Genomic DNA, 18016 nt, shown 5'->3' with positions numbered 1-18016 from the left:
GGGACCACCATCTTTGACGCCATCTTGTATTCCACCCACAACGCGCGACCCATGGGGGCCGCCATCTTGGGACCACTTGGGATCGCCGCCACCTCCGACCGGCCTACCCATCACCTTCCGAAGCTCGCCTCCATCACTCTCGACCAGTCCTGGCCTCATCACCTCGCAAAATCTACGATGACTGTCCGGATCAACGGGCACAAGGCGGCCTGCCTTTTCGACTCCGGGAGGACAGACAGCTTTATACACCCAGATACGGTAAGGCGCTGCTCCCTCCCAATCTTACCCGCCACCCAGAAAATCTCCCTGGATTCCGAATCACATTCAGTAGAAATCCGGGGATACTGTGTTGCGACCCTTACTGTACAAGGCGTAGACTACTCTAACTTTAAGCTCTACGTCCTTCCCCATCTCTGTGCTGCCCTATTACTGGGGCTCAACTTCCAGTGCCACCTCCAAAGCCTTACTTTAAAGTTCGGAGCTCTGTAGCCTCGCGACTCTTTTTTTTAAAATAATTTTTATTGGAATTTTTCGAAAAATATATAGCAACAGAACAATAATAATAATAATAATAACAATAATAAACACCCCCCAGCACCCGTAACAACGCATGTAACGAACCCCCCCACCCCCAAAACCGAATAAACAACAAAATAAATTAACAATAAGCAAATTAACTTAAACAATACCCCCCTGAGATCCCCCCCCCCCTCCCCCCCTCCCCCCCGGGTTGCTGCTGCTGCTGACCTAGTTCCCTATCATTGAGCCAGAAAGTCGAGGAAAAGCTGCCACCTCCTAAAGAACCCTTGTACCGACCCCCTCAGGGCGAATTTGACCCTCTCCAGCTTAATGAATCCCGCCCTGTCATTGATCCAGGTCTCCACGCTCGGAGGTCTTGCATCTTTCCACTGCAGCAAGATCCTCCGCTGGGCTACTAGGGACGCAAAGGCCAGCACACCGGCCTCTTTCGCCTCCTGCACTCCCGGCTCCACCCCAACCCCAAATATCGCGAATCCCCAGCCTGGCTTGACCCTGGATCCTACCACCCTCGACATCGTCCTCGCCACCCCCTGCCAGAATTCCCCCACTGCCGGGCATGCCCAAAACATATGGGCATGGTTCGCTGTGCTCCCCGAACACCTAATGCACCTGTCCTCACCCCCAAAAAACTTGCTCATCCTCGTCCCGGACATATGAGCCCTGTGCAGTACCTTGAACTGGATGAGGCTAAGCCACGCACATGAAGAGGAGGAGTTCGCCCTCTCCAGGGCGTCCGCCCATGTCCCCTCCTCAATCTGCTCCCCCAGTTCCACCTCCCACTTAGCCTTCAGCTCCTCTACCGACGCCTCCTCCACTTCCTGCATCACCTGGTAGATGTCAGATACCTTCCCATCACCGAACCCACACCCCCGAAAGCACCCTATCCCTTACCCCCCGCGGGGGCAGCGAAGGGAACCCCTCCACCTGCTGCCTAGCAAACGCCTTGACCTGAAGGTACCTGAACATATTCCCCGGGGGAGTTCAAACTTCTCCTCCAGTTCACTCAGGCTCGCAAACCTCCTGTCTATGAACAGGTCTCCCAACTTCCTAATGCCCGCCCTGTGCCACCCCAGGAACCCGCCATCAATGTTCCCTGGGACAAACCGGTGGTTCCCCAGCAGCGGGACCTCCACTGAGCTCAAATTTTGAGGGTAGCCCCCACCACCGAGCTCGTAGTGTACCTCATTGGAGGGAGCGGCAGCGGCGCCGTTACCAGTGCCTTCAGGCTCGTGCCTTCACAGGACGCCATCTCCAGCCGTTTCCATGCTACCCCCTCCCCATCCATTACCCACTTGCGTACCATCGAGACATTAGCCGCCCAATAGTACCCAGAGAGGTTGGGCAACGTCTGCCCCCCTCTATCCCTGCCCCGCTCCAAAAAGACCCTCCTCACCCTCGGAGTCCCGTGCGCCCAAACAAATCCCAGAATTCTGCTGTTCACCCTCCTAAAAAAAGCCCTTGGAATGAAAATGGGGAGGCACTGAAACAAAAATTAAAACCTCGGGAGCACCGTCATTTTAACGGACTGTACTCTACCCGCCAACGATAGCGGCAGCATGTCCCACCTTTTAAATTCCTCCTCCATCTGCTCCACCAACCTAGTAAAATTAAGCTTGTGGAGAGTCCCCCAACTCCTAGCCACCTGAACCCCCAGATACCTAAAACTCCTCACTGCCCTCTTTAGCGGGAGCCTACCAATCCCCTCCTCCTGATCTCCCGGGTGCACAACAAACAGCTCACTCTTGCCCAGATTCAATTTATAGCCCGAGAAACTCCCGAACTCAGCAAGAATCTCCATCACCTCCGGCATTCCCCCCACCGGGTCTGCTACATACAGCAGCAAGTCATCTGCGTACAGCGACACTCGGTGCTCCTCCCCACCCCGCACCAGACCCCTCCACCTCCCCGACTCCCTGAGAGCCATGGCAAGAGGCTCAATAGCCAACGCAAAAAGCAAGGGGGACAGGGGGCACCCCTGCTTCGTCCCACGGTGGAGCCTGAAGTACTCGGACCTCCTCCCATTTGTCGCCACACTCGCCACCGGGGCCTCGTACAGCAACCTCACCCGTTTAATAAACCCCACCCCAAACCCGAACCTCTCTAACACCTCCCACAAGTACCCCCACTCAACCCTATCAAAGGCCTTCTCCGCATCCAATGCCACCACAATCTCCGCCTCTCCTTCTGCTGCCGGCATCATTATCACATTTAGCAGCCTTCGCATGTTAGTGTTCAGCTGCCTCCCCTTCACAAATCCCGTCTGATCTTCATGTATCACCCCTGGCACACAGTCCTCTAGTGGCCAAGATCTTTGCCAGCAACTTGGCGTCTACATTCAGCAGTGAAATTGGCCGATATGATCCACACTGCAAGGGGTACTTATCTCGTTTCAGGATCAGGGAAATCAGCGCCCGTGACATCGTCGGGGGCAAAACACCCCCCTCCCATGCCTCGTTAAAGGTCCGAATCAACAGGGGGCTCAACAGGTCCGCGTATTTCTTATAAAATTCAACCAGGAACCCATCCGGTCCCGGCGCCTTCTCCGACTGCATGTGGCCAATCCCTCTGACCAGCTCCTCCAACTCGATCGGCGGCCCCAGTACCTCCACCAGCTCCTCCTGCACCCTTGGAAATCGCAGCCTGTCCAAAAAGCTCTCCATTCCCCCTCCCACCACCGGCGGCTCCGACCGGTACAGTTCCCTGTAGAAGTCCCTAAAGACCCCATTGACCTCTGCCCTCTGCCGCACCACATTCCCACCCCTATCCTTCACTCCACCAATCTCCCTAGCCGCGTCCCGCTTGCGAAGCTGATGCGCCAACATCCTGCTCGCCTTCTCTCCATACTCGTAGACCGCTCCCTGCGCCTTCCTCCACTGTGTCTCCGCCTTTCTGTTGGTCAATAAATCAAACTTGGCCTGCAGGCTACGCCGCTCCCCCAGCAATCCCTCCTCCGGGGCCTCCGCATACCTCCTATCTACACTCAACAGCTCCCCCACCAGTCTCTCCCTCTCCCTCCTCTCCCTATGGGCTCGGATGGAGATCAGCTCCCCCCTAATCACTGCCTTCAGAGCCTCCCACACCATCCCCACCCGGACCTCCCCAGTATCATTGACCTCGAGGTACCTCTCGATACATCCCCGGACCCTCCTACACACCTCATCAGCCAACAACCCCACGTCCGACGCCAAAGCGGGCGCTGGTCCCGCACCTTCCCCATCTCCAGATCCACCCAATGCGGAGCATGGTCCGAAATCGCTATAGCCCAATATTCGGCCTCCTCCACCCTCGGGACCAGTCCCCTACTCAGGACAAAGAAATAAATACGGGAATAAACCCTGTGCACATGGGAGAAAAAAAGAGTACTCCCGAGCCCTCGGCCTCCCAAACCTCCAGGGATTCACTCCTCCCATCTGGTCCATAAACCCCCTCAACACCTTGGCCGCCGCCGGCCTCCTGCCTGTCCTTGAACTAGAACGATCCAGTAGGGGATCCAGCACCGTATTGAAGTCCCCCCCCATGATCAAGCCCCCCACCTCCAGGTCAGGAATGCGGCCCAACATACGCCTCATGAAACCAGCATCCTCCCAACACCACCCTCACCCCCTGCAGCTTACCGCTCACCATCACATATCTGCCGCCACTATCAGCCACCACCTCAGACGCCTCAAACGCCACCCTCTTCCCCACCAGGATCGCCACCCCCCCCCCGGTTCTTCGCGTCGAGCCCTGAATGGAAAACCTGCCCCACCCACCCCTTCCTCAGACGGACCTGGTCTGCCACCTTCAGGTGAGTCTCCTGGAGCATGGCCAGGTCCGCCTTCAGCCCCTTCAGATGCGAAAACACCTGGGCCCGCTTAACCGGCCCATTCAACCCCCTCACGTTCCACGGAATCAGCCGGGTCAGGGAGCACCCCGCCCCCCTCCCCCGCCGACTAGCCATAGCCCATCGACTGCTCGCCCCTGGCCAGCACCCATTCGGCCCATTTCCCACGGCGATAGAACCTCGCCCCAACCCACACCGGTTCCTCCCTGGCCAATCCAGCAGCAACCCGGTATCCCCCCCCCCCACCCCAGGCTAGGACCCCTCCTAGCCGCGACGCTCCCTCCATAGTACTCCCGTGAGCCAGCTGACTTCTGCTGACCCCGGCAGCTCCCACCCTAACTCCGACCCCTCCCGATATGGGGTCACCCCTCCCCCCCTGCATCAGCTCCTTGGCACCGCTTCAGCGCGGGAAAACGGATCTGATATCCACGGCCCTTGCCTCCAGCTCCACCCCCCTCGTCCTGCAGCGCGGGAAACCAGAAGAAAGCCCGCGCTTTCACACTGCCCCCCCCCCCCCAAACGCAGCTCCCAAATAGCAGTCCCAACCCATCCACCAACCCCGTACAAACAAAAACAGATCAACCACAAACCCCGGTACCCCCCTTAAGACACACACCCATAACCAACATCATCTGAAAGCGAGAGAAAAAAAACCAAACAGAATAGCCAGCAACAGCAGACACAGTGATAAAAAAACAAAACTCCAACAGCCCCCAATCCCTAGTTCGAGTCCAATTTTTCAGCCTGCACAAAGGCCCACGCCTCCTCCGGGGACTCAAAATAGTAATGTCGGTCCTTGTAGGTGACCCACAGGCGCGCAGGCGGCATCATGCCGAACGTCACCTGCTTGCTGTGTGTGTTGTTCCTCGTGTCTTAATAAAGCTCATAGTCTCAAATGTGGAGAAGATGCTTTATTGTGAATTTGTTCTCTCTTCAGAGCTTAACTTACGGCTACCTCAAATGCTGCCTGCTTGTGTATCTGTGTCTGTGTCTGTGTCCTGCTACGAGTTCTGCCTTCCGTGAAGTGTGTCCTCACTTCCTGTCCCGGTGTATTTATAGCTCTCCCGTGCTCCCTCTAGTGCTTGCTCAGTTGTATTGCATCTACTCAGATCTACGATCACCACACCGTGGAGCACCGCCTTCGTCTGGTTGAACCCGGCCCTCCGCTTAGCCACCTCCACACTCCAGTCCTGGTAGACGCGCACTACCGAATTCTCCCACTTGCTGCTCCTCACCTTCTTGGCCCATCGCAGCACACACTCCCGGTCACTGAACCGATGGAACCGCACCAGCACCGCCCGCGGGGGTTCATTCGCCTTAGTCCGCCTGTCCAGTACTCTGTGGGCCCCCTCCAGCTCCAGGGGCAGATGGAAGGATCCTGCCCCCACCAGCGAGTTCAGCATCATGGCCATATAGGCCGGCAGGTCCGACCCCTCCAGCCCCTCCTCGAGGCCCAGGATCCGCAAGTTCTTCCTCCTTGATCGAAACTCCATCTCCTCGAAATGATCTTGCCACTTTTTGTGGAGCGCCTCGTGCATCTCCACCTTCCCCACGAGGGCCGAAACCTCATCCTCGTGCTCAGAAGCCTGCTGCTGCAACTCAAGTATCGCTGCACCCTGGGTTGTCTGGGTCTCCAGCAGCTTACTTGTTGTTACCTTCAGGTATTCCAGCAACTCCCCTTTCAGCTCCGTAAAATAGCGCAGAAGGGCCGCCTGCTGCTCCTCCGCCCACTGCCTCCACTCCTCAGGGGCTCCACCGGCCGCCATTTTGTCCACCTTCCCCCGCTTTTCCAGGGGAGCTGCTGCTGTTTTTCTCCTCGCCCCACTCCGGGTCCCCACATAAATCCCAGGGGGTTTTCCTCCAGACCCCTTTATCCACCGGGAATCGTTGAATCAGCGCCGTTTGGGGCCCTTAAAAGAGCCCACAAGTCCTATTAAAGCGGGAGCTGCCGAACGTCCGTCTTAGCTTCGCATATCCGCAACCGGAAGTCCAGCCTCGCGACTCTTAAGGTCTCCCCACCCTCGCTCTTCGCTAACCTCACCCCGGACTGTAAGCCCGTCACTACTAGGAGCAGGCGATACAGTGCCCGGGACAGGGCCTTTATCAGGTCGGAGGTCGAGCGACTCCTATGAGAGGGGATCATTGAGGCTAGTACCAGCCCCTGGAGAGCCCAAGTGGTGGTCGTCAAGTCTGGGGAGAGGCAACGGATGGTCATCGACTACAGTCAGACAATCAATCGGTACACGCAGCTCGATGCGTACACCCCCCCTCGCATATCTGACATGGTCAACCAGATTGCGCAGTATTGAGTCTTCTCCACAGTTGACTTGAAGTCCGCATACCACCAGCTCCCCATCCGCCCGGAGGACCGGCAATACACTGCCTTCGAGGCAGATGGCCACCTCTATCACTTCCTCTGGGTTCCCTTCAGTGTCACCAACGGGGTCTCGGTCTTCCAACGAGAAATGGACGGGGTGGGGGGGGGATACCGGGTTTCTGCTGGATTGGCCAGGGGAGGAGCTGGTGTGGGTCGGGGGGGGGGGGGGGGGGGGGGGGGGGGGCTCCGGGTGAGGTTCTATCGCTGTGGGAAACGGGCCGAATGGCTGCGGGCCACGTTCCTGTACTTACATAATATCACCATCTGCGGCCATAGCCAGCAGGACCATGATAAAAACCTCCGGCACCCGGCACTTCCTCCACACCGCTAAACTCCTTAACCTCACCTACAATAGGGAAAAATGCGTTTTCCGCACAACCCGCCGAGCCATCCTTGGCTACGTTGTGGAAAACAGAGTCCGAGGGCTCGACCCCGACTGGGGTCCGACCCCGACTGGGGTCCGACCCCGACCCTAGGGCCCGACCCCGACTGCATGCGCCCCCTCCTGGAACTCCCCCTCCCCCACTGCCCCAACGCCCTGAAGGGATGCCTGGGGTTCTTCTCTTACTATGCCCAGTGGGTCCCCAACTATGCGAACAAGGCCAGTCCACTTATTAAATCCACCATTTTTACCCTGGCGACTGAGGCCCGACTGGCCTTCAATCGCATCAAGGCAGATCTTGTCAAAGCCGCGATGCACGCTGTGGACGAGTCCATCCCGTTCCAAATGGAGAGCGATGCGTCGGACTTTGCTCTGGCTGCTACCCACAACCAGGTGGGCAGGCCCGTGGCTTTCTTATCCCGTACCCTCCATGCCTCCGAAATTCGACACTCCTCCGTCGCAAAGGAAGCCCAAGCCATTGTAGAAGCTGTGTGACATTGAAGGCATTACCTGGCTGGCAGGCAATTCACTCTCCTCACTGACCAACGGTCGGTTGCCTTCATGTTTAACAATACACAGCGGGGCAAAATTAAGAACGAAAAGATTCTGAGGTGGAGGATCAAGCTCTCCACCTACAATTACGAGATCTTGTACCGACTGGGGAAGCTCAATGAGCCCCCAGATGCCCTATCCCACGGTACATGTGCCAGCGCACAAGTAGACTGACTTCGGGCCCTCCACAATGACCTCCGTCATCGGGGGTTCACCCGTCTTTTTCATTTTGTCAAGGCTCGCAACCTGCCTTACTCCATCGAGGAGGTCAGGACCGTGACCAGGGACTGTCAGGTCTGCTCGGAGTGCGAACCGCACTTCTGTCGGCCAGACAGAGCGCATCTGGTAAAGGCCTCTTGCCCCTTTGAGCGCCTCAGCATCGACTTCAAAGAGCCCCTCCCCTCCACTGACCATAACGTGTACTTCCTCAACATTGTTGACGAGTACTCAAGATTTCCCTTTGCCAGCCCATGCCCTGAAATGACCTCTGCCACCGTCATCAAGGCCCTGCACAGTCTCTTCACCTTGTTCGGGTTCCCCACTGACATCCATAGTGATCGGGGTTCCTCCTTCATGAGCGACGAGTTGCGTCAGTTCCTGCTCAGCAAGGGCATCGCCTCCAGCAGGACAACCAGCTACAGCCCCCGGGGCAATGGACAGGTGGAGAGGGAGAACGCGACGGTCTGGAAGGCCGTCCTCCTGGCCCTAAGGTCTAGAAGTCTCCCAGTCTCCCGCTGGCAGGATATCCTCCCCGATGCGCTCCATTCCATCCGGTCGCTCCTGTGCACTGCTACCAACGAGACCCCTCACGAATGTATGTTTGCCTTCCCCAGGAAGTCCACCTCCGGGGTCTCGCTCCCGTCCTGGCTGACAGTCCCAGGGCCCATCCTCCTCCGGAAGCATGCGAGGAGTCATAAATCAGATCCCCTCGTCGAGAAGGTCCTGCTCCTCCATGCCAATCCACAATATGCCGAAGTGGCACATCATGACGGGCGACAGGACACAGTCTCCCTCCGTGATTTGGCACCTGCAGGTTCCCCAGCGACCATCACCACCACCCCGACCCTACACCATCTCCCTCCACCACGGCCCGGCTACTTCAAGATCTGGCACCCGCAGGCCCACCGGCGACCATCACCACCACCCCCCTCCACTGACTCAACTACTGGGTGAAGAAGAGGACAACACGCTTCCGGACCCGCAGGTCTCGACACCAGTGCCCACACCACAACCGGGACTGAGGCGATCACAGCAGAAGGTTAAGGCCCCCAACAGACTTGATCTTTAAGTCCACTTCACCCCCGCTGGACTCTTTTTTTTAATAGGGGGTGAATGTGGTAAACCACTGTAGTATATAATATGTGTATTGTGGTAAACTGCTACTGCATTACATGTAATGTGGTAAACTACTGCCTGATGGCTCCGCCTCCCCTCAGGCTCGGTATAAAGGTTGCTTATCTCCGGCCTTGCCCCAGTTTGGGATCAGAGGCCAGGAGGCTTTCTGTTTAGTTTATTAAAGCCTCAGTTAAGTTCGCTACTTGTCTTGTGTTCATTGATGGCACATCAGGCGGGCTAACCAACAGTCTACTCGAGCAGCTGGTGAGAAAACATCTTTCCAGCAAACCTCTTGTTGCTTGTACCTTTGTGGTCTGAAAGCCTTTCCTTTAAAACACCACAAAGAAAACAGGTGACACCGAGGTCAGAACCATAAAAATATAGAAAAAATCAGTAATCCGTGCGCAGACACCCAAAAACTTAGATCCAGCAGACATCCGACATACTCAGATCCTGCGCGGACCTATTGGCGGGTGTGTTCACAGACAGCTTTCACCTCTCCCTACTCTCTTCCAAGGTTCTCACCTGCTTCAAGAAGACCACTAGCATACCAGTGCCAAATAAGAATTATGATGTGGAGATGCCGGCGTTGGACTGGGGTGGACACAGTAAGGAGTCTTACAACACCAGGTTAAAGTCCAACAGGTTTGTTTCAAACACGAGCTTTCGGAGCACTGCTTCTTCCTCAGGATCTCATTCACCTGAGGAAGAAGCAGTGCTCCGAAAGCTCGTGTTTGAAACAAACCTGTTGGACTTTAACCTGGTGTTGTAAGACTTCTTACAAAGAAAAATTAGGCAACGTTTTTCAACGACTACCGTCCGATGGCTCTCACATTTATTATTATGAATTGCTTCAAGATGTTAGTCATGAGACACATCAACTCCAATCTTCCAGATTTAAAAAAAATAAATTTAAAGTACCCAATTCATTGTTTCCAATTAAGGGGCAATTTAGCGTGACCAATCCACCTACCCTGCACATTTTTGGGTTGTGGGGGCGAAACCCACGCAAAGACGGAGAGAATGTGCAAACTCCACACAGACGGTGACCCAGAGCCGGGATCGAACCTGGGACCTTGGCGCCGTGAGGCCGCAATGCTTACCACTCCAATCTTCCAGATTGGTTGATCCACTTCTATTAGCCTACCGCCACAACCCGTCCATCTCCCTGGCCCTACACTCAACTTTGGAGCATCTCAACAACAAGGACACCTACATCAGACTAGTTCATTGACTACAGCTCCACTTTCAACACCTGAATCCCAGCCAAACTCATATCAAAACTCCAAAACCTAGCACTCGGCTTCTCCCACTGCAACTGGATCCTTGACTTTCTGACTCACAGGCCGTAATCAGTAAGGATAAGCAACGAATCCTCCTCTACAATAGTCCTCAATGCCGGGCCCCATAAGGCTGTATGATTAGTCCCCTATGATATTCCCTAACCAGTGATTGTGTGGTCAAATTCGGCTCCAACTCCATCTATAAGTTTGCTGATGACATGACCTTAGTGGATCCGATCTCAAACAACCATGAGTCAGAGTACAGAAGGGAGATAGAGAACTTAGTAGCAGAGTACAATTACTACAATCTCTCCCTCAATATCAGAAAAATAAAGGAGCTGGTCATCGACTTTCAGGAAACAAAGTGTCATCCATGCCCCTGTCTATATCAATGGTGCTGAGGTGGAGATGGTTAACAGCTTCAAATTCCTAGGTGTAAACTGTCATAATATACATCCATGTATATAATGGAGTGCAGACAGGCAGTGATTGACACACAGGATGACCAGTGAACACACAGAACACAGCAGCCAATCACCAGACAGGACACGACCACTATAAAGCCAGAGGGCATCAGGTTTCCCGCTCTCTCTGGAACCTGCCACTGAGACAGTCAGAGTTTGTGAGCTAGCCAGTGCAAACACCATACGGTAGCTAGTAAGTCTGGTCAGGCTAGTACATAGGACTCCAGTTAAGTCAGCATAGTGTCAACCCACAGTTGAACATGTATAATAGTTAAGACGTTAAATAAAATAGTGTTGCATCTTATCAAGTGTTGGAGGTCTGTCTCTCGCTACACTGCATCAAGTGCAGTCCACATCGTCCCAGCCTGCCAAACACACCATGGTACCAGTGAGTGATGCTGAAATTTGACGGACCTACCTTGAGTGAATCAGTGTTGACCAGCAAGCAGCCATCTGGTGACATGGAAAACGTCTGCCCTCCTCCGCAGCTCCGCATCGCCGGCAACCTCGGTGCAAATTGGAAGATCTTCAAACAAAAGTTCCAATTCTATCTCGAAGCCACCGACCTCGAGGCTGCATCGGATGCCAGGAAGATCGCACTATTCCTCTCCACAGCCGGGGACCACGCTATCCACATCTACAAATCCCTTACATTCGCTGAAGGCAAAGACAAGACGAAATTTAAAACAGTCCTGCTGAAGTTCAACAGCCACTGCGACATTGAGGTGATGTTTTCCAGCAGAGGCTTCAGGGTAATGATGAACCTTTTCAGTCCGCAACTAGACAACTGATTCCATGATCCGGGATCAGATCGTTTTCGGGGTCCACTCCGATTCCCTTATCCCGCAGCTCCGGAAAGTCAAGCAGCTCACCCTCACCCTCACCATCGAAACGTGCGTTCTCCATGAACATGCTAACAACCGGTGCTCCCACATCAGGGCGGCAGAGAATGCAAAGCTGGCCTCCCACGAGGCGGAACGGGTGCAGGCTATCGCACAAATGCAGGGCCTAAGTATCGACGAGAGTGGCCATTTCGCGCGCTTTTACCGATCCCCTGCGCATGCGCGCCAAGACCAAGGGGATGGTGAGACCGACGACAAGACTGCGCAGGTGCGTACATCGTTTGACCGCACTGCGCATGTGCGATGGCACACGGAACGCACTGACGTTGGTGTCATGACGTGCCCGAATTGTGGCTCCGCCCATTTAAAGCGGCAATGTCCGGCAAAATCACGACGATGTCTACAGTGTAGCAAGCTTGGCCACTACGCAGCCCTTTGCAGATCTGCTCCACTGTCCAGCAGCCAGTGAACCCAGCCACAGCGCAGAAGTGTCCGTTCAATACAGCAGGCCATGCCAGATTCCGACCCCGACAGCCCAACAGATCCTGATGCCGAGGGCCTCAAATCCCCATACCGGGTGGGCATCATTACGAAGCATGCGCTGCCTTTCTCCAAGATAGCGAAGCATCTCTCGATCCTCAGCGTGGATCCCGACGATGAGTGGTGTGCTGTCCTCACAGTCAACAAGGCTCGCATCCAGTTCAAACTGGACAGCGGCGCATCGGCAAACCTCATCTCGAAATCCGATCTCGACACCATCCGCGTCAGACCAAGTATTCTTCCACCAGCCTGCCAACTCCTTGACTACAATGTCCACATCGGCCCAGCTTGCCCAACACATCATGAGGTGGAGATGGTTGACAGCTTCAAATTCCTCGGCGTAAACATCATCAATAATCTGTCCTGGTGCACCCACATTGATTTAAAAAGCACAACAGCGCCTGTTCTTCCTCAGGAAATTAATAATAATCGCTTATTCTCACTAGTAGTCTTCAATGAAGTTACTGTGAAAAGCCCCTAGTCGCCACATTCCGGCGCCTGTTCAGGGAGGCTGGTATGGGAATTGAACCTGCGCTGCTGGCCTTGTTCTGCATGACAAGCCAGCAGTTTAGCCCACTATGCTAAACCAGCCCCTAAATCCAGCATGACCACAACGACTCTTACCAATTTTTATAGATATACCAGTGAAAGCTTCCTATCTGACTGTCACAGCTTGGTATTGCAACTGCTTGGCCCTCGACCGAAAGAAACTACAGAGAGTTGTGAACACAGCCCATTCCATCATTGTCTCCCACCCATTGACTCTGTCTACACCTCCCGCTGTCTTGGGAAAGTGGGCAGCATTTTCAAAGACCCCTCCCACCCGGTTATTCTCTCTTCCAACCTCTTCCATCAGACAGAAGATACAAAAGTTTGAGAACATGCAGCAACTTGAGAACGGGCAGCACGGTAGCATGGTGGTTAGCATAAATGCTTCACAGCTCCAGGGTCCCAGGTTCGATTCCCGGCTGGGTCACTGTCTGTGCGGAGTCTGCACGTCCTCCCCGTGTGTGCGTGGGTTTCCTCCGGGTGCTCCGGTTTCCTCCCACAGTCCAAAGATGTGCGGGTTAGGTGGATTGGCCATGCTAAATTGCCCGTAGTGTCCTAAAAAGTAAGGTTGGGGGGGGGGGTTGTTGGGTTACGGGTATAGGGTGGATACATGGGTTTGAGTAGGGTGATCATTGCTCGGCACAACATCGAGGGCCGAAGGGCCTGTTCTGTGCTGTACTGTTCTATGTTCTATGTTCTAACTTATTATCGGAATGGGGAGAGACTTTGGGGTGCTCCGTTGGCGACGGTTATGGGGGTCCTCGTTCATTTTTTTCTTTATAAATTTAGCGTATCAAATTCTCTTTTTTTTCAATTAAGGGACAATTTAGTGTGTCCAATTCACCTACTCTGCACATCTTTTTGGGTATTGGAGGTGAGACCCACGCAGACACAGGGAGAATGTGCAAACTCCACACAGACAGTGACCCTGGGCTGGGATCGAACCCAGGTCCTCAGCGCCATGAGTCAGTAGTGCCAACCAGCATGCCACCTTGCTGCCCGGTGTCCTCATTCATGAGTCACAGAAAAGAGATCTGGCTGGTCTTATTCCCTGAAAACCACCATTTTCGGGCATGGCTCCACCCTCATCCCCACCACCTTGGCCATTGCCTCGAAGAAGGCTGTCCAGTACCCAGCAAGTCTGGGTCAAGGCAGGAACATATGGGCGTGGTTGGCCGGGTCTCCTTGGCACCGTTCACATCGATCCTCCACCTTCGGGAATAACCTGCTCATTGGGGTCTGGCCAAGTGGCCTCTATGTACCACTTTTAGCTGCATTAAGCCTAGCACAGGTAGAGTTGACCCTGTGCAGTGCTTCGCTCCAGAATCCCTATCCTATTTCAAATCCCAAGTCCTCCTCCCATTTCCTCCTTGTCGTGTCCAGTTCAGTCTCAGCCCTCTCTAGCAGTCATTTGTACATGTCACTACAGTTCCCTCTGCCCAGGATGTCTGCGTCCAGTAGCTCTTCTTATAGTGTCTGTCACAGTGGTTGCGGGTATGTCCTTGTCTCCTGTAGGAAGTTTTTAAGCTGCAGGTATCTGAGTTCATTGCCTTTAGCTAGTTGGAGAAACTGGCGTCAGTTCGTCCAGTGTTGTGACCCTACTGTCAGTGTATAGGTCCCTGTTCTGTCTCCATATTTTGAAGGTGGCGTTAATGAATGCTGGTGTGGACCTGTGGTTATCGCAGGTGGGGGCTTTGGCGGGCATTTTGGTCAGTCTGAATTGCTGCTGTAGTTGGTTCCAAGTCTGGAGGGTGGCTATCACTACTGGGCTGCTGGAGTGTTTTTTGGGAGGGGATGGGAGTGCTGCCGTGGTGAGGGCCCGGAGAGAGGTCCCTTTGCAGGAGGCCTCCTCCACATGCACCCACTCGGCTTCTGGTTCCTTGATCCAGCCCTTTCCACTGTCGCTACCCAGTGGTAGGATTGTAGGTTTGGGAGGCCTTGGGGATATAGATGGGGATGGATCTTAGTAGGAAGAGGTACCCCGGACAGTACCTTCATTTTGATAGCCTGTACTTTCTTCGCCCGGGAGAGTGGGAGTGTGTTCCACCTCTGCAGGTCCTTTTTGACTTCCTCTGTCAGACTGGTCAGGTTCCATTTGTGGACCCCCTTCCAGTCATGAGCGATTTGGATCCCCAGGTAGCAGTCCTACCAGTGCTGCCCCTCCCCCTTGCGGATTCACCGGGAAAGTCTGACTTTTGTTAGAATCACTTGGGAGGATTTAAACTAGTACGGCAGGGGGGGTGGGAACCAGAGCGTTAGCTTCGAAGGTGTAAAAACTGAAAAGTGTATAATAGAGCACCAAAATAATAGAACAACATCACCCTGTCTGCTCAAACACAGTGGTTTGAAGATGTTTCAACGGCAGAAGTATAGTGGGTAAGGCAGATGAACTTAGAGCACCTGTTAGTACTTGGAATTATGATGTTGTGGCTGTCACAGAAACGTGGTTAAAGGAAGGGCAAGATTGGCAGCTGAACATTGGAGGATGTAGATGCGTCAGGAGAGATAGAGGGGGATGTAAAAGGGGTGGGGGAGTAGCATTACTGGTTAAGGGGAATATTATAGCCGTACTGCGGGAGGACACCTCGGAGGGCTCATACAATGAGGCAATCTGGGTAGAGCTCAGGAACAATGTTGGGGCAATCACAATGTTGGGTATTTATTACAGGCCCCCCAACTGCCAGCGAGAGATAGAGGAGCAGATGGGTAGAGAGATTTTGGATAGGTGCAAAATTAACAGGGTTGTTGTGGTAGGGGATTTTAACTTCCCCTTTATTGACTGGGACTCACTCCGTGCTAGGGACTTGGATGGGGCAGAGTTTGTAAGGTGTATCTAGGAAGCCTTATTTTTTATTATTTTTTTTAAATTTTAGAGTACCCAATTCATTTTTTCCAATTAAGGGTCAATTTAGCGTGGCCAATCCACCTACCCTGCACATCTTTGGGTTGTGGGAATGAAATCCACGCAAACGCAGGGAGAATGTGCAAACTCCACATAGACAGTGACCCAGAGCCGGGATCGAACCTGGGACCTTGGTGCCGTGAGGCAGCAGGGCTACCCACTGAACCACCGTGCTGCCCTCAGGAAGCCTTCTTGAGGCACTATGCAGATAGACCAACTAGGAAAGGGGCAGTGCTGGTATTGGGGAATGAGCCTGGACAGGTGGTTGAGGTTTCAGTAGGGGAACATTTTGGGAGTAGTGACCACAATTCCGTACGTTTTAGGATAGTTTTGGACATCGCTTTTCAGCCTTTTGGCTAAGATCAAGTGTAGTATCTGCTCTGCCTTTCGGCTCGGATCTGGTATGTTTCTCTTGTGGGGACCATGAATTGGATTCAATTTGAATTTGAATTGGTTTTTGGAGCAGGCAAGGAGCCCTGGCTTTGTAACTCAGAAAAGTAATTTAAAAAAAGGATATTTTTGGACAGGGTGATGGTAACCCTCGCGTTAAGGTGCTAAACTGGGGAAAGGCAAATTCCGATAACATTAGACAGGAATTGAAGGGTTTGGATTGGGTGCGGCTGTTGGATAATAAATCAACATTGGACATGTGGGATACTTTCAAGCGACAGTTGATTAAGATTCAGGAAAGTCACGTTCTTGAGAGAATGAAGGGTAAGGATGGGAAGTTTAGGGAGCCTTGGATAACGAGGGATATTGTGAACCTCGTCCAAAAGAAAAAGGAGACTTTTGTATAGTCTAGAAAGGTGGGAACAGTCGAAACTCTTGAGGAGTATTCCCCAGCTCTATTCCTACTTTTCTCCCCCGCCCCCGCTGCTTGTTCCCCCCCCCTCCTGCCAGGCGCTGTTCTCTCCACCCCCCCCCCCCCCCACCCCCCTTTAGGGGACTGCCGCAGTCTCTATCTGCTGCATGCTCCCGCCGATTAGCTCTCTCGCTAGTGGTCACCCTCCTCCCAGGAGTTACTGTCCTGCTGCCCTCCCACCCATTCTCTGTAGTTTCTGTCTGTTCTTTCCCCATTTTGCCCTGCACTTGTTCCTCCACCTTCCCTCTGCTGTTGCCCTCATCTGCACGTTTCGGCCACACTCTTCCACCTTTGGCGGTCTCTCGGATGTTGGCTCGTAGTTCGTCAATCGGGCTGTGAGGTGGGGGGGGAGTAGAGAGGTTCTTTTCTCCCCCTCACCTTGTTGGGCTGCTGCTGCACTATGGCGACTATAAAGTGACAGTGAATAGGGCCTACCGATTGGATAGGTATCCAATGCAGTGAATCGAAGATTTGTATGTGAAATTGGCTGGAGGTCATTTGTTTACACATATCTCAAACTGGTATTAAGTCCAGACAATGTGTGACAATAAATACCCAAAGGAGCCTTTACGAGTTTGCTAGATATCCCTTTGGAGTGTTGTCGGTTTGTGCCATTTTCCAATGTGTCATGGAAAACATTCTGAGGGGCCTGCCACGTGTGGTGGTTTATTTTGATGACTTGGTCGAGGGCACGATGAAGCGAGAACGCTTCAGCAACTTGGACAAGGCGGTCTGTCGCATTTCAGAGACGGGCATCCACCTCAAAAGAGAGAAGTGTGTCTTCCACGCCAGGGAGGTCATTTACCTGGAGTACTGCGTAGACAGGGATGGACTACACGACTTCCGGTTGCGGCTATGCGGAGCTAAGCCGCACGTTCGGCAGCTGCCGCCAGGAACTGACTTTTCCGACGTGGGAAAGTGTCTGCAGCGGATCCCCAGTGGTCTATGGTCTTGACCAGGAGCGGGGCCAGCAGAATAGCGGTGGTAGCGCCTAAGAAAAAGCGGGGGAAGAGAATCAAGTTGGCGGCCGGCGGAGGCCTCGAGGAATGGAGGCAGTGGGCGCAGGTGCAGCAGGAGACTCTCCAGTGCTGTTTTCAGGAGCTAAAAGTGGAGCTGCTGGACTCGCTGAAGGCGAATACGAACAAGATGCTGGCGACGCAGACAGCCCAGGGGGTGAAGATCCGGGGAGCTCCAACAACAAGCCTCCGAAAGAGAGGATGAGGCCGCAGCCCTCGCGGTAAAGGTGGAGATGCACGAGGCACTCCACAAGAAGTGGCAGGAGCGATTCGAGGAGATGGAGAACCAGTCGAGGCGGAAAAATTTGAGGATCCTGGGCCTCACGGAGGAGCTGGAAGGGTCAGACCTGGGGGCCTATGTGGGCGTTTTGTTGAACTCGCTGATGGGAGCTGGGTCCTTCCAGGCGCCCTTGGAACTGGAGGGGGCCCACAGAATACTGGCCAGGAGGCCCAAACCGAATGAGCCGCCACGGGAGGTGCTGGTGCGGTTCCACCGGTTCGTTGACCGAGAGTGCGTGCTTAGGTGGGCCAAGAAGGAATGGAGCAGCA

General features: G+C 54.0%; 1 non-coding gene across 1 annotated transcript; it reads left to right on the top strand.

Moving 5' to 3' along the window:
- Positions 1-15925: 15925 nt before the first annotated feature.
- On the top strand, positions 15926-16119 carry LOC119953783. The gene has a single exon (XR_005458103.1). It is a non-coding gene; the product is annotated as a U2 spliceosomal RNA (small nuclear RNA).
- The last annotated feature ends 1897 nt before the right edge of the window (positions 16120-18016 follow it).

The sequence above is a fragment of the Scyliorhinus canicula genome, chromosome 18 (genome assembly GCF_902713615.1).
Source record: "Scyliorhinus canicula chromosome 18, sScyCan1.1, whole genome shotgun sequence".
In the NCBI taxonomy this organism is placed as follows: domain Eukaryota; kingdom Metazoa; phylum Chordata; class Chondrichthyes; order Carcharhiniformes; family Scyliorhinidae; genus Scyliorhinus; species Scyliorhinus canicula.
The sequence above is the reverse complement of the archived record's forward strand: the minus strand, read 5'-3'. Positions and strand labels throughout refer to the sequence as shown.